Raw genomic sequence first — 23,597 nt, 5'->3', positions numbered from 1 at the left:
GGATTTGAGCATTTTACACATAAAATCTCCTAACATTAAAGCTAAATAAGTATTTGTAGTTGCTATTGTATGCATGTAGATGAATGTGTCTATATTTCTGAATATATGTTACACAGTATACAAATATACAGTATAAGCAAACACTTGAATAAATAAATATACATAATATAGTTATCCTTGAAATCTCCTGAATTATTTTTCAATATAAGCAAGAAGAATTTTTGAATCTGATGTACTCTGTGGCCATTTTCATATAAGATATTGAGGCCAGGGCTGGCAGGCCAAATAAGTAGCACTTCTTAAAGACTATCACTGCCCAAGAGCAGTTTTGTTAGTTTGATATCATGTTTTTTATTACATTTTTTATGATATAGCTTGAACTTATTCTTATTATGTTACAGAATCATTTGGCAAAATATTTGTTCTCCATTTGCTGTTATAGTTGCATAATCCAGAAGTTGGACATGATATTTTTTTCTTAGCTGGTCTGAAAATCAGTCATAAGTTAATCAAAAAGCTTTATCTCACAAACATTTAAGTTATCTGTTTTATGTGCTTTTACTTGCACTGGTCCTTTAAGGGCTTAGACTACATTTTAAAAATCTTTTTATACCCAGCACTGGGTATACAAGAAACATATTAGGTCCCCAAAAAATGTTTGCTGAAGACTTAATTGAGAACCAAGTTGTTGGTTCACTTTTCTCCATATATCGTTTTAAAATCAATACTACATTAATTTGAAATTGAATAAAATAAAATCATACACAATACAGATATTATCATAGTAAATGATTAGCTTCTCCTTGATTTTTTTCTATCATTATTATAATAAAGACACCAATTGCTATTGAGTATCTATTCTCTGGCAGGTCTTACTTTGCTTGCTGACCTACAGTGGACAGAATCTTGGATCTGTACTCAAAGAGCTCAGAAGTCTCATGAGAGCAATTCTAGCACAATATTTTACATTCTGAGATGGAGGTAAGGACATAGGCACAAAGGAAGTGCTCAAATTAATCTCTGTAAAGGGGAGTTAAGGTCAGTTTTCAAAAGAAAATAATATCTAAAATAACATGTCTTACTATGTCTATCCTCAAGGTCTAAAAAGGTCAATAATTAAGAAATATTTAATGACTACTTAATCTAAAATGATACTTTGACAATGTAATATAATTTCACTATTATTCCCTGTGATGTCCTTCTTAACTAAAATACAAAAGACATCTTCTCCTATACTTGAACAAACCAGGGATTGTTCAGACTTAACACAGCGTCATCTGTCCTTCAACTATTAATGTCCTTTTTTAAGGTATAAAAAATTTTGTCAAGTAGGATGGAATTTGCATTTTTTAAAGGACTTCTTAAATGACTAGAATGAAATTAATCTGAATGTGCTATCATATAAAAATTGCCTTTCAGAAAGTTAACAAAAATGTAAATAGGATGGTAAATAGGTAAAAGGTAAATAGGATCTCATATTAAGGAAATAAATTTAAGTAAAATTGAGAAATAACCCTGCCCTCTAGTGGTGCTTGATAATGGTTAAAAATATACTGAAAACACCATGATGTTGCTACAGCAAATCTTACATTTACACAAATTTGAGTAGAAACATTAAAACCTTCTATTTTACATGAAAACATTTACATGTTTAAACTAATGATTTGGGATGTTGTTGGAATGTTTCAGTCCCTTTGGAATTTAGTAAAACAAATTGTCCTACATGAAAATTGTCACCATGTCTCTGCTTGTGAATGGTATTACCAAGATTGAATTAGATTATCTGATGCAATCTTCTTCCCATTTGAATTTTGATTAAAAATTCACTATCTAAGAAAAAATTTACAAAGTCTCACAGTTTGTTTTTCAACCCCTTAACCAATTTACCTTGCCATCCAGTTCTCCACACTGCTCCAAAAAGTCTTCTTCACACTCTGTCTCAGCTTGAGAACTGGTAAAACCATGGCTCTCTTTCCTGGTACAGTGCTCTGAAGATCTGTAAAAAGAATATAAGTTATAAACTTAGCATTTTCTTTTTTATCATTGCAATCTCTATATACTTGATTACATGTTAGATGCCATCTAAAATGCATTTCTCCCATGGGTTTTTGCTATAAGAAAAGCAACATTTTTTTCTTTTTTTCAGATGAACATAGCATAATTGTACAAACAAATTATAAAAGAAAAGACACATACACTGAAATATAAAGACAGAAACTCTGAAACCTAAAGTATCTGCAGTTTTTAAATCAGCACATATTTTACCTTTGACTGTCATAAAAACATCAGAGCTAGTCTCTAGTTGTGGAATCAAACTAAGAACTATTTGTTATTTTAGAATAACCAAATCAATCACTCCATTTACAATGAAATAAATGTTCAAAGAGATCTACTGATTTAGCCAAGGTTGTTCAGTTGATTTGTTGCCTGGTTCACTGAAAGCATTACATATATATATATAAAGTTTGTCACACAGTTGTGTCTGATTCTTTGCACTCCCAAGGACTGTAACTCACCAGGCTCCACTGTCTATGGAATTCTCCAGGCAAGAGTACTGGAATGGGTTGCCAGTTCCTTCTCCAGGGGATCTTCCTGACCCAGGGATTGAACCTGGGTCTCCATACACATAATCTTTTGGTTGAATGCTTACTTTCAATTTGCCACCATACCTACAAGTATGACTTTCTCTGGTTCAGAATTGGGTCACATCCACATTTTCATCCCAAGAAGCTCTGACTGTGTTGCCTCACAGAGCAAGCGATAAGGAAGATGGAAGGATTATTTTGGAGTAGATCTAATGTAATCACAAAGTGACTATTAGAGTAAAGCAGAAGGATAAGAACCAGAGAAGAAACAATGACAAATGACAAGTGCAGGGAAAAGAGAGAGAGAGAGATGTGGAGAATACTGTGCTTTGAAGATAGGGTCATGAGCCGAGGAATGTAGGAAGTTCCTCAACACTGGGGAAAAAAAAAAAAAAAATCTCACCTCAAGCATTCAGAATGAACATGGTCTTGCCAACCCATTTTAGACTTCTGACCTGAAGAGTTTAAGATAAATTTGTGTTGTTTTATACCCGTAAAATTTGCTGTAATTTGTTATAGCAGTAAGAGAAAACTAATACAACCCTAAATTACAAATTCTATGACGTCTGGAATTATTCCTTCTCTTTTACTTATTTCATTGATTGTCAAAGCATGGTGCCTGAGTTCAGTCTCAGCATCATCTGTGAGCATGTATGTGTGTCAGGAGCTCAGTCCTGTTTGACTCTTTGCAACCTCATGGCCATGCTTCTGGGGACCTACTAAACAGTAACTAAACCATTCTAACCTAGAAAAAAATTAATCATGGACACCAATACAGGGGCTCAGAAATCTGTGTTTTGAGAAGCATGCTAAGTGATAAATGCTAAGTTTGTGAACCACTGACTTATAAAAAGTATTTCCTTTACAGAGTAGAGGGAAGAACACAGAGTAGGGAGATAAATATATACCTGGATACATAGAATTACTGAATTTTATATCTAACAATTAATACCTTGGCTGTCACTTCTCAATATGGTTAATTGATTAATACAATTTAAGTATTACAAAAGACTTCTTAAATGAAGAAATAGGAAACATGAAAATTCCCCTTTCCACCATGCACTTTCCCATTAAGAAGAGGAAACAGGACAAAGAAAGAAGTTAAATCTAGAGCAGCTGGTAGAATAGTGTAAATAATTCCTGATCTACCAAAATAAGACTGGGAGATAGGTGAGAGTGGAAAATTTTTTCATTAATAATATGTGTATTTAATGTGTCAAATTAATAAATTAAGGTTCTAAAGAATAACACTAACTTCTATTTTTGTCTCTTTTTAAATATGTAGGTATATGTGAAATACTGTCTATGAAACACTCAACCACACAGAAACAAACAGGTAAAACTAAAAATAACCCATTCCAGTCATCACTTTCCCAGAATCCTCACTCTGGCTGTAATCATCTTTAATGGTTTTACAGTTTCAAGTGCATGTTTAGGATTATTAATTTATATCAAAGCTCACTCTTAACACCCATTAATCCTCCCACCTAAAGGAATGCACTCATGTTTGAAGATTTATTATCTCTATAAAGGTAATATAGCTATTATGCATGAAGAAAATAATTTTATAAGGAAATAGAATGTCTGTGTGTATGTTTAAACGTATAAAATAAAATATATTCACACAATACATGTATATTATATAAGGCTTCCCAGGTGGAGCTAGTGGTAAAGACCCTGCCTGACAATGCTGGCAGGGCTGGCAGGGTAGAGTCCATAGCGTCGCACAGAGTCAGACATGACTGAAGCAACTTAGCCTGCAAGCACGCATATGTTATATATATATTTCTTTGTCATAAAGCTCTTTTCATTTTGCAACATTTAGGTACATCTTATTTGTTTTATTGACTACATATTTCTCTAAATATTGGGCATCCTAAAATGTTTTATTGATGATTGCTGCACATTTTTACTCATGATTGATGCACATTGAAATGTTCCAAGTTTTTAGAACTGTTGTACACACACACATATGTACAGATATACATTTCCCCGGTGGTTCAGAGGGTAAAGAATCCTCCTGCAATACAAGAGATGCAGGTTCGATTTCTGGGTCGAAAAGATCCCCTGGATAAGGGAAAGACAACCCACTCCAGTAGTCTTGCCTAGAGAATTCCATGGACAGAGAAGCCTGGTGGGTTACAGCCCATGGGGTTGCAAACAGTCAGCCACAACTGAGCAACAAACACCTTCACTTTTTATACCCTAGTGCAATTAGGTATTTCTATAGAACAGACTTATGTACAAAGTGTTTTGGAGTCGTAATATACTCTTATTTAATATTTGGCTGCATATCACTAAACTGACTCAGAAAGACTTCATAAGTTTACACTGGCACAAAAGAGAGAATGAAAATGAAAAACAATGGATTATGTTTCAATTTTGGCTTAGATAGTGAATCTTAATAAAACTGAAATGTATAAATGTTTTTCTATTCTTAAATCACACTTCAATGCTTACTTCTGTAATGTGTATTTTTAAAACTTTCCAGATTTTACAAAATCGTATTTGGGTAGACTTTAGAGTAGGAATGACATCTATTAAGATAATATCTTTATCCTTGAAATCTCCCAACTGTCTTAATACCAGTACCACTTTGCCAATGGACTGTAATTTGTTAGTGAATGTTGTTATTATTATTGTGTCTGCTCATTGCATACTTTCTAAAATAATTCAAAGTGGATGCATCTACACAATCAAATAAATAATATATTTACTCTACACACCTTTGACCAAAGCATAATAAAGTACAAAATGCACCTTCAAAACCCAGAGGACTTAAAGGAAATACAATGTTGGATTAGATGAACTGCTAAGTGCTTAATCTTAATTGACATTACAATTTAATTCATATGAATGTAAAACTAAGTGTCTAAATGGATGGTGAACAAGAACATTAGAGTATTTTTAATATTTAGACAACAAAGATTTTTCTGTACATTATTTTGAATGTTATTTTGGAGAAATCATGGCAATTCCTCAAATAAATTAACTAATTAATTAATCTATATCAATATCTGAAGAAGGGAACAATCTTGTCTTATAAGTTATATGCATATTCAATACATGATTGCAAGATGAAATCCAATCAAAGAAATGTATTACCAGATTCTAAACTTGATTTGAATTAAAACAGGAAAAAGGTATATTTTAAGATGGAAAGAAATTTGTAACTATTTTTTAATTTAATCATTTAACATTTCCCATTATAGACATTTTCCATGACAGCCGGAACCTTATTATTCTTGTTTAGTGATGTTTTATCAATGCCTAGCACATAATATGTGTTTAATAAACACCTTGAATAAGTGGAGGGTTGTATGCTCCAACAGTAACAGAGTACAATGGTCTCACCATTTTCTTACTAGTACTAACTATTATTATTAATGCCAGTTAATTTAACAGGTGGGAGATTAACCTAATCATAGTTTTAACTGGAGTACTGGTGAAGTTTCAACAACTTTCTGTATTTTTACGTATAAACATATTCCTCGTGTCAAATTGTTCATATTGTTGGGACCTAACAAATGCCATGATAGGCTTCAGGGACCAAAGTAGGACTCACAGGAAAGGCTGAGTCATTGCCCAGTGAGGTCATCCCTGCGGATGCCAGGAGTTGTCAGTTTATCAGGACGTAAAAGACATCCCCCTGCAGCCAATAGCCAACTAGTAAATACCAGGAAACCCCTGCAGCCAATAAAGATTAACCAATTAGTAAATACTAGGAAACTCCTGCAGCCAATCAGCCCTTGCCAACTCTCTATTCTAAAACCTATAAATACTGCTATAAATCTGGGCTCAGGGCTCCTTGCTCCACTCCACTGTGTTGGATGTGGTGGGAGCCCTAGCTCGAGCTAGAAATAAAACCCCTTCATGCTTTTGCATTGCTGTAGACCTCTTATTCTCTCAGTTTTGGGGACTCAGACTCTGGGCATAACATTCGGGGGCTCGTCCGGGATCCCTTTAACTGGGAAGAATAACACTCTCCCGGTAGAAGGGGTTTCCTCACTAGGAGGAGAGATATCTGAATACCGGTGTTAGGTCTGGTTAAGACCAGTGTAAGGCCGAGGCTCGGCATCGGTGGCCTGGGGGAGGCGGCTGGCTCTGTGGACGCCTTGTTGGTAAGATTATCTCGAGGGAAAGAAAGTTTCAGGGGGGCCCAGGAAGACATAGGGCTGTGTTCTCAGCCAATGTGTATTTGTTATCTTTTTGTTGTGTCTGTGTGAGTGCCGGCATTGTCTCTGCTCTTTGTGTGTTCATCTTGTCTCCTGTGTTCTTCTCTGTAATCATAGGGCAAGCGACTTCTACTCCTTTGTCCCTTATGCTGATGTTAGTACTTAGATCTGAAGTTCTGTGTCTCTATAGGAGGTTTTCTGAGAGACTGTATTTTTGTATTTAAAGGCTTCCCTGGTGGACCCGAGGTTAAAGCGTCTGCCTGCAATATGGGAGACTAGGGTTTGATCCCTGGGTCGAGAAGATCCCCTGGAAAAGGAAAGTTTGCTTTGTCTGGCAACCATGTGGTTTAGACCTGCTGCTATTTTGTTAGAACTTGATTTTCTTTCCCTGTGCCTTGAGACCAGGGCTCTCAGGAACACTTATCTGACACTGAGGAAAAAGGAAAAAAAAAGACTTGAAGCTAGATCTTGCACTGTGTCTGTCTAAATATGTCTTGGTAATATTTTTGTATATGAGCTCTATTTATTTGGCTTAAAAAAGGTAAGCGCTTACAAATCAAGTAATTCTAAATTAAACAATAAATTCCAGGTTCATGCAAACTGGGAAATAGTCAATGTTAAATATCTGATATTAATGTTTGTTTGTTGACCTATCTAATATAGACATGTCTTAGAATAATGAACGTTAAGTAGAATATTTTCATTGTACCTAGGATTAATATGTTAAATATTATATCTGATACAAGTTTGTCAACAAGGAAATTATCTCAAGTGAAGAAACTTCTAAAAAATGTAAATGAGATATGAGCTTTTATATCTCTAGCTAACTTTGGGGTGCTTCAGAGGGCCCCTGAAACATCCCAAAGAGAGATATTAAACTGCGTTTATTTGATTCGTTAAATTACATGAAAAAGATGAGTAATAAATCCACTCAGGTTATAATGTATGGTAAAATTACTAATACAGATACCCTAAAAATTATATGGAGTTTTTAACATTCTGATATGTCCTGGTATTTTAATGGAAAACCTGATGACTTCACAAAAGTTAGCAAAAGGACTGAATGAACCAGTGAATATGCTTATAACTTTTATGGTTTCTATCTGAAAAATTATGGGGTTGAATCTTATGTTTTCAGGGAGTAGGGAAAATCTTCCTCTCAAACTAATTATGACAACACTTTGGTAAAATTACTCATCTCTTAGATAGTCCTTTGATGTTATGTGATGTCAATGTAAAAGTGTAATTGAATTCTTGAACACCCTAAGTTTGTTTCTGAAGCTTATCTCAGTAATCTATCTTTGGATGAAGATCAGAAGCCTCATGACCTGCAACCAGTACTGGAAAAAGACATAATTTAAGGGGCTGTCTCCAACATGGATGGAAGGACTTTTTTATCAGGAGAAACTACACTACACCAGGATGAGAAGACGACGACATCAGAGGTAGGCAGCTTCCCCGGGATGCTGGACCTGATTCGTATGATCATTTATGTTTTCTTGACTTTTTAGGCCTTTGCATATAAGTCAAATGCTTTTCTATCATAGGCCTGATCCTATGCTAGTTTTAAAAATCAATCCAACTGTTGGGTTTGTAGCCAATTACCTGTGTCTATTTCTGGGTTACCTTGGTAAATTTCTCTACTACCAGACTGTAACTGGTTGGCCCTGAGAAAATTTACTCAAAAAAAAATTAAATCATACTAAAGATAATCAGTCTAGTAACACTAGAAAGCTGGGCTATATGCCTTATAGATGGTGCCAATATATAATTTCCCTGGAAGATAAAGATTCTACAGGACAGACTAAGTCAGATGCCCTGAAGATATACTGGGCTACATCTAATGGAAGTTCTTAACATAAGTCTTACTTGTGACTTTACTAATACTGCTGGCTATGTTATTTGTATTTCCCCTGTCTTACAAAATTGCTGTTTCTTACACTGTCAAATGTGTGTATGAGGCCTCTAATAGAATAATATATAGTCCCATATGAGATTGATGATGGTAACAGTGTAACTCTAGATATGGCAAGAAGCAACAAGGGGAATATTTTCCTGGAACAAGAAGCTAATAAGACAGGTGGTCCAGAGAATTTTGGATACTGTTTTATGGCCTAATCTGGTAATAGCACATTGAGTGGCCTGTCAACAAAATCTTTGCCAAACCTGAGAATGGACATTCTCAGCACCATGGGATAAAATGGTCATGAAGTGCTCCCCCTCATAATCATGGTCAAGTTTATGAGCAAAAAGGGGCTCTGACAACTGAAGACTGACACTCGCCATCTGCATCTACAAAGATTAAATCATGGTCGCTGCAACTGCTGACTTTCAAGGCCCCTAAAAGGAGTTCAGGGTGGAAATCAGGAATGAGGCACTCTGTGCTCTGGGAAAACTGGCAGAACAGGCCGTCAGATAGTTAGATCTTTTCAGGAGAAAATTTTATGAGTCCCAATTCTTGCATCTTCTCATATCTAGAGAAACACTGACATCATTAACGGTGAAATCTGCTTTGGCTATTAAGAAATAGTTTACAAAAGTCAAAATAGAGTAGCTACAGTTCAGATATCCTGAAAAATAACTAAGTGATGCTATGGGTGTACTTTCAGATTAGAGCTTGTATTGCTCTAAGCTGGGGTAGTCCTATGCCCCATTTTGACAGGAAGTTATCATAGTCATTGTTGCCTAGTTCCCTAAAATTAAAACTGAGCGGGACTCTGTGGGGCTCTGGAGTACAGATCTGCTCTGTGTTCTCCATTTCTTATCTGTAGGATATAGACTTTGTTCAGCCTCCTTGGCCTTCGCTGAATTCCAAAGCATGGATTCAAACAATTGCTAATCAGGGAAGGGAGGGGATACAAAAACAAAAACAATCAAAGGTTGGTACAGCCTCCAGACAGAGTCCTGGTTCCTACTCAAAAAAAAAAAATGCATAACAATGTCTTTGAGCCCCCACCCAGGTGGAAGATGGTAACTTCAGACTGAACACAAGATTCTTGGAGCATTGCTCTGTTGCCTCACCAATCAGAAGGGGTCACAAACCCTGTAACCCTCACCCCAAATGTTGCCTTCTGTTTCCGGGGACCAGAGATGACCATCTGGTAGGTCTCTTGTTTGGCCCTTGTCTATTTCATCTCTGAGAGGGGCCAACTAAATTGCTGCAACTACAAGAGTAAAAGCTGGTTTCAGATGTGGAAAACCCCAACTTAGATCAGGTAGAGAGACTTCTGCTCTGCTAGGCAGGCCTACACCCATGCACAACAGGAAGAAGTTACAGAAGAAAGAGACCTCCACCCCAATTCCCAAAAAGTATTTGAGTATGAAGTCTCTCAGGGGGCCTATGTGCTGTGTTAGGGGAAGAACATTGTTTTTATGTGAATCACTCAGGGATAATCAGGGAGTCCCTGGCCAAGCTCACTCTTGGCCCCTGTATCCTAAATAGACTTATCACATTTGTTAAGGAGCGCATCAATACAGTCCAGGTACTAGTATTTAGGCAGCAATATCAGGCCCTGCCCCAAAATGCTGAGGAAGATTCCTCAGTATAACAAAAGACAGGGGGGAATGTTGGGACTTAACAAATGCCATGATAGCTTCAGGGACTAAGGTAGGACTCACAGGAAAGGCTGAGTCATTGCCCAGTGAGGTCATCCCTGCGGATGCCAGGACTTGTCTAATCAGCATACTTCCCGTAACCTGGTTTGAGTTCCCCCTGCAGCCAATAGCCAATTAGTAAATACCAGGAAACCCCTGCAGCCAATAAAGATTAGCCAATTAGTAAATACTAGGAAACTCCTGCAGCCAATCAGCCCTTGCCAACTCTCTATTCTAAAACCTATAAATACTGCTATAAATCTGGGCTCAGGGCTCCTTGCTCCACTCCACTGCGTTGGATGTGGTGGGAGCCCTAGCTCAAGCTAGAAATAAAACCCCTTCATGCTTTTGCATTGCTGTGGATCTGTTGAGGCTGTATTTTATTTTTATTTTTAATTAGATTGATTCTTGTCTGTATTAAACAAATTAGCCACCTATTCTTTGAGCAGTCTGCTGTAGTAATTGAGGTATCTCTCTCACTGAAAGTGTTTTTAGTAATCACAAAATTCATACTTTTTACCCAGGACAGATGTCTAACAAGTCTGAGTTTAGGAAGAGGAATACATGAAGGTTAGGTAGATATCAAGCTTCTTTTCTCCCATGCATTCTTAAACAGGACAAATAATTTACTCTTATATTCTGTGAATTAGTTTTAAGGGCCAACGAAAATACATAACGGTGCAATGTAAAACCTATTCTGCAAAGGTGAAAGTTTCTACTAGAATATTTTGATCTATAAGTAAATTGAAAGCATTATTTTTTGTTAGATAAAAACACCTTGAGAAAGATGAAATAAAAATAAGGGGAAAATGCATTTTAATTACTTGGATTCTGCTAGATATAATGAGAGCTTCACTTGGGAAAGTCAGCCAATATTTTACAGAATGTAGAAATGCAATGAAATTTACACTGCCATAGATATGATTTAAAACTGCTGAGAGCCTTAATATGAAACCAAAGTAGATGCTATTTGGAAAATGGGCTATTTCAGGAAGATCTTTCTGGCACAATTAGGAGCCATTATTTCGTATTCCTTCAGGTTTGATTTAATTAGTAAAGTGAAATTCACATTGTGTTAACACATGCAAAAAGGTGGGGAACTTAGGAGAGTAAGAAGTAAACACAATCCATCTGGGCATAGCCATATTTTTGAAATAATTTCATCCATAGTAGTATGTGCTAAGTTGCTTTAGTTTTATCCAACTCTTTGTGACCCAGTGGGGCTTCCCTGGTGGCTCAGAGGTTAAAGTGTCTGCCTGGAATGTGGGAGACCCAGATTCGATCCCTGGGTCGGGAAGATCCCCTGGAGAAGGAAATGGCAACCCACTCCAGTACTCTTGCCTGGAGAATCCCACGGAGGGAGGAGCCTGGTAGGCTACAGTCCATGGGGTCACAAAGAGTCGGACAAGACTGAGAGACTTCACTTTCACTTGTGACCATATGGACTGTAGCTGGCAGGCTCCTCTGTTAATGGGATTCTCCAGGCAGGAATACTGGAGTGGGTTGCCATGCCCTTCTCCAGGGGATCTTCCTGCCCCAAGAACTGAACATGTGTCTCCTATGTCTCCTGCTTTGGCAGGCAGGTTCTTTAACACTAGCACCACCTGGGAAGCCCTATCCATAATCATAGTTCCTAGTCCTAACTGTATTTATCTTAACTGCATCTTCAAAAACTCTTTAGAAAGAATTTCGTCTAAATAGATCCAATTTTATGAATCCCTCTATTTTTTATCCTTAGGGAAAATAAAGTATATATTTCAATAAACATTTCCAAATAGAAGAGGGAGGGCAAACCCTATAAAAGTTAGTATCTTCCATTTTTCATTAGTTTCCATATGTATGTTTAAAATCTAGTGAGAAACTGGTGAGCAGTGTGACACATTAATGTAGTGATAAATGATGCTTATGGTATCAAAATTCCTCCTAAAATAAAGTTCTGGAGAAGGAAATGGCAACCCACTTCAGTATTCTTGTCTGAAAAATCCCATGGACAGAGGAGCCTGGCAGGCTACAGTCCATGAGGTCTCAGAGTCAGACACGACTTAGTGACTATAGAACAAATGGCAGTTTAGCACCGTTTTGTAGAAGGAAAAGCAAGGAAAGGAAGAAGAAATATATCTGCAGTTTGGGAGTGAGAGAGGAAGGGGCAAATAAAAATGAGCTGGAATTTTAAGACTGACACACATGTGAAACAATGTGCTCTGGACTAGTCAGTGCGGTGCAGTTCAGTCACTGACTAAGCTCTATTTTTCTGACTTTCTGAGTGGCCAGGGCCAATCTTCATTATTCATTGTGCTCGATTCACTTATTCAAGAATTATTACATATCAATCAGTAAGTGTGGGCCTTTATTTTGTCAAGTGGTACAGGAAGAAAAGACTAGATGCATATTTGTATTCAAAGTTTTTAATTCTTTGACCCAAAGCAATTTACCTAATCCTTCAAATATCTTTACTCATGTGTGAAGTAAGGAAAAATGTATCTTTCTTATAGGAGTGGTCAAAAGATTTAATGAGATAATGCACATTAAACATTTAGCACAATACCATGCATATGGTAATAAAAAAGTAAATAGTAGACTTTGGATGATGATGATGATGTTATGTGTTTAGGGATTGAAAATAAATAATTTACTGAACTTTCTCCCTGTCTGTAATTTGTCTATCCATTCCCTTTACTCTGTCTATTGAAAACAGGATGTTTAAATTATTGATTAAACTAATTTATCAGTTTCCTTTTCGTGGATCATGCTTTCAGTGTTATATTATTATTTAAGTATTATTCAGTGTTAAGTATTATTTGCTTAAGCCAAAATCACAAATATTTTCTCCAATTTTTTTCCTACAAGTTCTGAAATTTTAGGTATTATATTAGATCTGTGATTCATTCTCAGTTATTTATTTTATATGGTACAAAGTTTTTATTGAAGCTTATTTTTAAGCATATGAATATCCAATTATTCTACCTATGTATTGAAAATAATTTTTACCGCTTGATTGCCTTTGCACCTTTGTTGACACTTAGTCATTCATATGTAGGGCAATTTATGTACTCTCTACACTATGTCTCATTAATCAGTTTGTCTATCTTATGCCAATAACACTGTCTTGATTAAGGAAATTTAAAACAAATCCTGAAATCAGGTAGTGTTAGTTTTCCATCTTACTAGTTTTGGTTATTCTTGCTTATTTTCATTTACATACACATTTTAGAATCAGTTTTCACCAATTTCCAAAACTAGACTATTTTTTTTAGAGTAGTTTTAAGTTCACAGTAAAATTCTCTATATATTCCCTGCCTCTGCACATTGACCAGCTCTCCCATTCCAGCACGCTCCATGAGACAATAGTCACCATAGATGAACTTCAACTGATATATTGTTATCACCCAGAGTCTACATATAGTTTACATCAGGATTAATTCTTGGTGGTATACATTCTATGTGTTTTGACAAGTGCATAATGACAGGTCTACACCATTGTAGTATCACACAGAATGATTTTACTGCCTTAAAGTCCTCTGTGCTTTATCTATTTCTCCTTCTTTCCCCATGACCTTAATCCCTGGCAACCACTGATCATTTTCAGGTCACCGTGTTTTTGCCTTTTCTACAATAACATATAGTTGGAATTATGCAATATATAGTCTTTTTAGATTAATTTTTTTCATTAAAAATATGCTTTTAAGTTTCCTCTATTTCTTTCTATGGCTTGTCAGTTCATTTCTTTTTAGTGGTGGATAATACACCATTTTCTTGATGGAATATTTAACCGTTCACTTATGGAACGACAGCATATTTGCTTCCAAGTTTGGCAGTTACAAATAGAATTTCTACAAGCATCTGTGTGTAAGTTTTCGTATGGACATAACTTTTCAAATCATTTGAGTAAATATGGGGTGAGGGTATATTTAGTTTTGTAAGAAACCACCAAATTGTCTTCCTTAAGTACCTGTAAGTGTGCATTCCCACTAGCAACAAATGAGAGTTCCTGTTGCTGCACAAACTTGCTAACACTTTGTATTGTCAGTGTTCTTCATTTTGACATTTCTAATAGGTGTAAGATTGTATCTCATTCTTGTAATCTGCATTTCCATGATGATATTATAGATGATGTGGGACCACTTTTTATATGTTTATTTGACATCTGTAGGTGGCAGTAGTGATAAAGCGCCAATGCAGGAGATGTGAGTTCCATCTCTGGGTTGGGAAGCTCCCCTGGAGAAGGAAATGGCACCCTAATCCAGTATTTTTGCCTGGGAAATCCCATGGACAGAGGAGCCTGGTAGGCTACAATCCATGAGGTCACAAAAAGCTGGACACGACTGAATATCTCAACATATCTTCTTTGCCAAGGTATCTGTTAAGAACTTTGGCCTAATCATTCATCAGGTTGTTTTCCCACCGTTGAGTTTTAAGCACTTTTTGTACATTTTGGTCAACTGTCCCATTTATTTAGGTCTTTAAAAAATGTTACTCATTGATATTTCATAGTTTTCAGTGTACAGGCTGTGCACAACTTATTTTTGATGTACAAATATGAAATATGTTGAGGTTAAGTCTGATAAAAAATATACAATACCTATACACTGAAAATGGCAAAACACTGCTGAGAAAATTTAAAGAAGACATAAGCAGCATTTTTACATGTCTTGGTTTAGAAAAGTCAATAAGCATATTTTTATACTATTGGGAATTATTTTTATTTTTCTCTCTAATCATTCATTGCAAGTATAGACATACAGTATATTTCTGTATGTTTCTCTTATGTTTTTATTATTTCTAGGACCTTTTTGTAGTTTTCATCAAACTTTGTACCTAGCAAATAATGAAAAATTTCTGAAATAAACAGCTCTATCAATGGATTTATTGACTAATAAAGGATCACATTATTTTGGAATTAGTAAAAACTTGTCATGATTAACGAAAGCATTGAAATCACTAGTTTTGACAAGGACAAGATGGCTTTACTATTTAAAACATGACATGCAGAAATCTGCCTGCTAATGCAGGGTACACAGGTTAGATCCCTAGTCCAGGAAAATCCCACCTGCTGTGGGGCTACCAAGACTGTGCACCACAACTACTGCAGCCTGTATACCCTAAAGCCTGTACTCTACAATAAGAGAAGCCACTTCAATGAGAAGTCTGCGTACCACAACTAGAGAGTAGCCACAGGCAGAAGTAAATAATAAATACTTCTTTAAAAATGATATGCTAATATGTCCAGAAATTCTACTTAAATGCATGTTACTAAAAAACAACTAAGAGTGATATCTTAGAAAATAGATGTATACAAAAACCTCTCAAGAGGACTCTGTTTACAGAGGCAATTTTTCAACCACTATAATATTGGCCTTGAAAAGATGATTTCTCTAGGGAGGAATGACATGTCTGTTGGTGTTCAACTTGATAGTATTTTAAAATCTTCTAGTAATGAGTAATTATTAAATTAATTATAGTAACTCTCTAGAGTTGCTCAAAAACCACTATCATTAAAATTAGTATTAGTACTTCAGAGACTGGCATAGTTTAGAAGGAGCTATCATGTATATAATCACTTCTTACTATCACAAAATTAAAGTTGTTAAATTAATTATTAGTTGTTAAAGGTATTCCTTTATACAGAGGGTAAAACTTTTGTTTACATTATTTTGTCTAATATTTGTATTGTCTAATGTAATATTGTCTAATATTATATATTATATGAGCCATAGTCAGTACCAAGATCCAGGTATGTTAAGAAAATACTTTTTGATCACGATGCCAATGATAATTTCCTTAAAACAAGTAAGAAACAAATAAAAAATGAATGTGAACAATATCTTTCACTAAAGCACACCTTCCAAATAACACACATTTTAATAAACTTATGTTTTTATTTGGTAACACCCAAACAGCCCAATGTAAACCTCAAAGGAAAATGTTTATTTTACTGGCAAAGAATTAATAAAAGCACAGTTTGTTCCAGTATTTTATGTGAAGTAAATAGCTATGTCTAGCTAAGATGGCCCACAATTCCAAAACAGAAACAGAATTGTTTTCATGGGATATCTGCCATGGGCACCCTTCTTGACTATTTGTTTTTTGTTTTTTGTACTACGCTACTCCAAGTGTTTTCAGTTAAGCATTATTGGCAAAATTTGTTGTTTTAATTTCTCCCTCCTTTGGATACTATAAGATACCAGAACCTGAAGCCTTGGCCCTCCCCTGTCTACAAGTAAATCCTTATCAAGTCAACTTGGCTTCCCTGATGGCTCACATGGTAAAGAATCTGCCTGAAATGCAGGAGACCTGGGTTTGAACTCTGGTTTGGGAAGATCCACTAGAGAAGGGAATGGCTACTCACTCTAAGTATTCTTGCCTGGAGAATTCCAATGGTCAGAGGATCCTGGCTGGCTATAGTCCATGGAGTCTCAAAGAATTGGACACGACTAAGTGACTAACACTTTCAGCTTTATTTTGGTTATTATAAAATGTAGGAATTGACATTTATCTGAAGCATTGGCCCTACTCTGCCTATAAGGAAATTATCAAGTCACCTTAACAGTGGATTCAGACTCAATACCCAGTGTAATGTGCAATTAGTCTTCTGACCATGAATTTAGTATCTGCTGTGACTGAAGTAACTGCTGGTCTTCTCTGTGCCCACTGTAGGCACTTCTGACCTATTTTTATATTGGTTTGATTTATATTGCTGAGCTTCTGCTTCAATGCCACACTCAGGTCTTCTAATAGGCTTTTAACCTGACAGGTGATGAAGGGAAGCACCTTTTATATGTCTTGGTACAAGAGAAAGAGTATCTCCTATGCACTTGTGATGAGAGCAGTTAATGAGTAAAGATGCCACATTCTCAGAATGGGTTTGAGAAGTTATGATTTAAGCTATGTGGCATTTTGCTAAATCTAGAAAAGAATTCCAAAATATGGAAAATGAACAGGAAACACACAAATATGGCATAAGTAAAACAGCCTATAAGGCTTTCTGAGCTAAAGTTCTGTTGCCCATTTTCACATATCCCCTTAAAGTGGGAGTGTGCATTCCTGTAGTGAAAGCCACTCAGTTGTGTTCAACTCTTTCAACTCCATGGACTATACAGTCCAAGGAATCCTCCAAGCCAGAATACTGGAGTGGGTAGCCTTTTGCTTCTCCAGGGGATCTTCCCAGCCCAGGGATTGAAACCAGGTCTCCTGCATTGCAAGCAGATTCTTTACCAGCTGAGCCACCAGTGAAGCATGCATTCCTGTAAGAGAACCAATAATGGGGTAGAAAATAGGTTCCTTGTACTTGGAGACAGATCTTTGGCTACCTGATCTGTCTCTAAGCTGATATCAAGTTATTTGGGTAAAAAAATGCTCTATAAACTTGTATTTTTTTTTAAGCTTACCAAGAGTAGGATTTTAAAAGTTAAAGTGTAATAATAAACATGGAAAAATTAGCTAGGTCTATGTAGAGAAAATATGCCATATCCCAGCACTGACTACTTCTTCAGTTAGTTGTCAAGCTACGAAAATGTCAAGATATAAAAGGAAAGCTGTAACCTGAGCACTTTCACAAATTCAGAGAGAAGAAAGTACAGTCAGTGATTTTTCATTCTACTTTTCAAAGTTGTCAAAATCTTATTTGTTGGTTTGCTTGTTTTAGACTTAAAATAATAAGCTTATATTCATTTTAATCACACAGGCAATGCACAAAATGTATCCTTGTAAATAATCTTAAATATCATGGCCAAAGCTATAGTTTTTATGCAGTGAGATATAAGATAATTCTAAGAGCCTTAACCACGTAAACAACTTTTCAACTCTTCCCTACTGCTAGATTAAGCATAACATTAAAAAAAAACCTGTGACATGGAATGCTTAATGTTATCAAATTTTTCTTTGTGTCTAAACTTTTTAGGCTTTGGATATTATATGGCCAATCCTAAGACCAGAAAAATTTTCAGCCCTATCCCTTCTTACCTGGACACCCAAATAAACATATCTTCCTTTTTAAAAATCAGTAACTGACGAGATATATTTAGTGTCAATCATGTTAAACCAAATTTTCCTGGAACTTTCTATGTCCTAGTTTACAAATATGATTTTTCTTCATTTCAATACAACTTTTAATATAACATTTAAATATAGCAGATTAAATTTTTGTTCCATGCACTGGGGATTTCAATTAGTCTTTCCTTGAATGATTGTGCCTGTCTTCTATATTAAATTTTTTGTGAATTATGTGATCTCTTTATCTTTTCTTATCTTTGATTTTCAGTTAACTAAAATTTGTTCCTCAATCAGTAAATAAAAAGTCAGTGGAGTTTATTGCCTCTTTTTAGTTTATTTTCTTTTTTTTGTTCTGGTTCTATATTAATGGTATTTTTGTCTTCATCTTGTTTCCTCAGTTTTTCAATTTACATTTTAATCTTATTCTGTTGTTTGAATGTTTGAATCTCAGCTCTCACTTCCTCACAAAATCCGCTATCTCATTAAGTAATTCTATATTATGAAGTTAGCACTGGGGAATTTTCTTCTGTTTGTTGAGTTACATATTATTTTATGCTAGATATTTGCATCTAATTTTTAGATATCCTTTCCCTTTTCCATAATATATTTGCTGTCACCTTATACCTTTCCCTCTTTTGAGCCATATGGTTTTCTTTTATTCATGGAGAGTTCAATTCAGGTTATATACTGACTTTGATCTATGGATGGCTTTTTCTTCTTGGACTTTCCACATAATTTGAGATTTGCTTTTGTTCACTTCTTATTTACAAGCTGAGAATCTTCTCTGTCCCCTAAACCAAAGCCAACTATGGAGAAACACAGAAGTTAGTTAGAGTTAGCTGTGGACAATAACTATGCTGTCTTTTCTAGGATTTCATTAAATATCTTTTCCTGGGTTTATTCCACCTCAGTTCAGTTCAGTCACTCAGTAGTGTCCAACTATTTGCATCACTATGGACTGCACCATGCCAGGCTTCCCTGTCCATCACCAACTCCCAGAGCTTGTTCAAACTTATGTCTGTTAAGTTGGTGATGCCATCTTATTCTACCTAGAAGAATATGTCTTATTCTGCCTGGAAGAAGACTATTTTATTCCTATAGAGAAATACTCTCAGGATGGGGATAACTCTTTCAATTCAGGATGAAACTAATTCTATGCATTCACCTTCTTCATTTTGCCTATAACATTACAGAAGCAGTTTTTCTTCTGCCATCATATGCATTTAACCAATCTATCAACTTCTCTTAGAATGTAGGTAAATGTAGCAACAATTTTGTAGATCTTCTTTACATGTCAATTCCATTTTTGATAAGTGGGAGGTTTATAAAAAGTGTCACTATTATGTGTTAGAATCGTTCTCTTTTCCTTGGACTTTTGCATCTTAAAATTTATGGCATAGGGTTGAGGTATTTTTTTCTTGTTTAATAATAGCTATAGGCTTTATATTTATTTATTTTCATATCTGAATTATTTAAGTATATGTGGTGTATTGAGAATCTACAACTTGACTTCCCACTATCATCTTTACTTAGAAATCCTTAAAGAAAGATGAAAAGTGAGATTAAATTTGCATGAAGCTTAGTCATCATCTTCTTATTCAAAGATAGAATGTGTGCCAATTTCATAGCAATATTTTCTATACTTCATGCATTCTATAAATAAACCACTATTTTTAGAATTTAAAATGTACTATACTTTATGATTCACTAGTTTAAAAATTCAGCTCAAAGAGGTCCTTCTTGAAATATGCATTGATCATGCACACTGACTGATTAATACACTATTCTTCATGCTTAAAACACAAAAGGAAAAGCAGGAAGAAGAAGGCAAAATAATACAAAGGAAAATTTGTGAAAGATCTAATTGGGATAGAGACTATTGATTCATTTCCAGGAATCATGGTCTCTCTTACTGATGGAACATCAATCTATCCCTCCCACATATTTTAAGATGGTTACCCAAAGAAAGCTATATTTTCCAGCATCTTACTGTAGTTAGATGTAGATATGTAGCCAAGTTTAGGTCAGTGAGATGCCTGTGCAACTTTCAGATGGTACTATTTTAAAATGAAAGTTTCCTTTTCTCTATTTATTTCTCTTTCCTCAACGGAAAAAAGAGGAACAAAAACACCACCATGAACCTGGACATGGAAGCCCAGCATACCAAGGATGATAGAGCTGCCTCAACAGCCATGTAAAGTTCATCTCTGGACTCCTAAACCAAATCTCTCATGTGAGAGATTCTTCTGTCTTCTTAAGTACCAAGTATTATTCCTAGAATTATTTTATTAAACACAAAAGTGTTCTTATCACAAAAATCTAGTCTATATCCTTACTAGAGTACAGTGTGTGTTAACGTTTATTCATTTACAAATAATGGAAATCAACAAAAGAATATACTATGATAGCAAGAAAGAATCAGAAAGATACATAATTATAAAGTTATCAGTGTGTGCATGTGCGCACATGAGTGTACGCACTTGCTCCGCTGTTTCCAACTCTTTACAGCCCACCATGCTCTTCTGTCCTTGCGATTTCCCAGGTAAGATTATGGAATGGGTGGCCATTTCCTACTCCAGGGATCTTTCCAGCCCAGAGATTGAATCTGTATTTCCTCTACTGGCAGGCTTGTACCACCTGGGAAACCCTACAAAGTTATCTAGGTTTCCATAGAAAAGAAATTTTAAAAAAAGGAAAGATCTATCTTTTCTTCCTTGCTCCATTCTTCTCTCTTTCCCCACTCTTTCCCTTAGTATGGGCTACATTTACAGGACCTTAAAGGTTATGGTAGAAATTACGTGTAAGTAGAAGAGGAAACCATTGAAAAATTCAAAGTAGGGTACTGAACAACCATGGTAGCAGTAGAAAACAAGAGAAATAGATTTATTTGATATTTATGTTGGAGGTTAAATCTATAAGGTTATAGTGAAAGTGAATTTGCAAGAGACTTCTCATTGTCTGTTGAAAGACTGGACATATTAGGGCATAAACACCGTAAAGGCAAAGATCATTCTTTTGTTTAAAGCTATTACCTAGCACCTAAATCAAGGCCTCTTATATAGCAGGGACTGAATTAACACCTATTCAATTCACGAAGTAAATGGTACTGTTCACTGAGATAATAACAGCTATGGGTTTGGAGAGTTTCATGTGGAGCATTTGGACACATTAATTTGAAAATGTTCCTGACTCTTCATAATGGAGATGTGGATTTACCAGAGTTGAGAAACAGAAAGGGAGATAAGCAATACAGATAGAAGATAAAGATGCATAACTTCTGTATACAGGCGTAACATAAAGCCATGGGTTAAGATAAGAAGGCTCTACATTCTCCCTGAATGAAAAATAAAGAAGCTTATGGCACAACCTGAGAAATTCCGTGGCCTAGAAAGATGGTAGATAAGAAAAGTTCAAAAGAATAGCTTTATCAAGAAGTTACTGCCTCCACATATCCTCAGCATGCTAAAACCATCTACCTGTGAATAAAAGGCCATGTGGGCCATTTAGAGAACTTCCCAGTGGCAGAATAACAAAAAAATGACAAAAAGAAGGAAAGTATGGGCTTTCTTTTCCAAGTTGTGAGTAGCTAAGTTTGCTTCCTGAGCAACATAATATGATGCCTGAACACATATGAGCAGGATTTAAGGTTTTAATCAAATACAATTTACAGCAAAATTATTGTGCATATTTAATAATGTGACTAATCCTTATTGTGCTTCATGGTAATTAGGCACAATGTTAAGCAGCTTGAATAAATGAATGTGATTAGCATAATGTTAATATAGCTAAACTCATTTTTTATTGTCAAATGAAGAATAGAAAGGCAAAAATGTGGAAAGGAGGAGGCTTTTTGAGGCCTCTTTGAAACTCTGTTATTAGTAACCTGGTAATAACCTTCTTTGCAAGGCAAAGCTCCTCAATCAAAAGCCTTGCTAATTGCCTTATAAGAAAAGCCAGTAATAGTTGGACTCTGAGCTTCATTTCCTGACTTGACTTAAACTCTGTCATCTCATTGACAGTTAAAGATGCTTCAAAGATGAGAAGGAAGTAGTTTTCTAGAATTTACATAAACTGGCATCAAATAAGAGGTAGGTCAGACCAAAAGAGTCCAGGAAAAAGCCAAAGACAAAATTGGAAAGGCATCATCAGTTCAGTTCAGTTCAGTTCAGTCACGCAGTCATGTCCTACTCTTTGCAATCCCGTGAATTACAGCACGCCAGGCCTCCCTGTCCATCACCATCTCCCGGAGTTCACTCAGACTCACGTCCATCGAGTCAGTGACGCCATCCAGCCATCTCATCCTTGGTCGTCCCCTTCTCTTCCTGCCCCCAATCCCTCCCAGCATCAGAGTCTTTTCCAATGAGTCAACTCTTCACATGAGGTGGCCAGAGTATTGGAGTTTCAGCTTTAGCATCATTCCTTCCAAAGAAATCCCAGGGCTGATCTCCTTCAGAATGGACTGGTTGGATCTCCTTGCAGTCCAAGGGACTCTCAAGAGTCTTCTCCAACACCACAGTTCAAAAGCATCCATTATTCGGCGCTCAGCCTTCTTCACAGTCCAGCTCTCACATCCATACATGACCACAGGGAAAACCATAGCCTTGACTAGAAGGAACTTAGTCAGCAAAATAATGTCTCTGCTTTTGAATATGCTATCCAGGTTGGTCATGACTTTTCTTCCAAGGAGTAAGCGTCTTTTAATTTCATGGCTGCAGTCACCATCTGCAGTGATTTTGGAGCCCCCCAAAATAAAGTCTGACACTGTTTCCACTGTTTCCTTATCTATTTCCCATGAAGTGATGGGCCCGGATGCCATGATCTTCATTTTCTGAATGTTGAGCTATAAGCCAACTTTTTCACTCTCCTCTTTCACTTTCATCAAGAGGCTTTTTAGATTGAAAGAAAGATTGTGAAAGAAAGCCAGAAATGACTTTTCTTTTTTTGTATTTCACAGTGAAATCAAATCTACTTCTTATTTTTAGGAAAATCAGAGAAAGTTCCATAGCTTCTATATAGACTTTTAAGATAACATAAATTCCTATGATCATCTGCAGTCACAAAAGTGGTGTCATTTCAGTAGTTAATAATGCCAATCCAAATGAATAATTAAAGTTTAAACTCTAATGAAAAAAGTGTTTACATCTCAACTTGGTCTTTGGCAGAGTACACTCCTTTAGTGGAAAAAGGAGTTATGGCAGGCCTCTTTCTTTCCAAAATTTGTTATTCTATACTCTGTCATTCACATTGCAAACTC

Source organism: Capra hircus, chromosome 3 (genome assembly GCF_001704415.2).
Source record: "Capra hircus breed San Clemente chromosome 3, ASM170441v1, whole genome shotgun sequence".
Taxonomy (NCBI): Eukaryota; Metazoa; Chordata; class Mammalia; order Artiodactyla; family Bovidae; genus Capra; species Capra hircus.
This window is presented reverse-complemented; position numbering follows the sequence as displayed.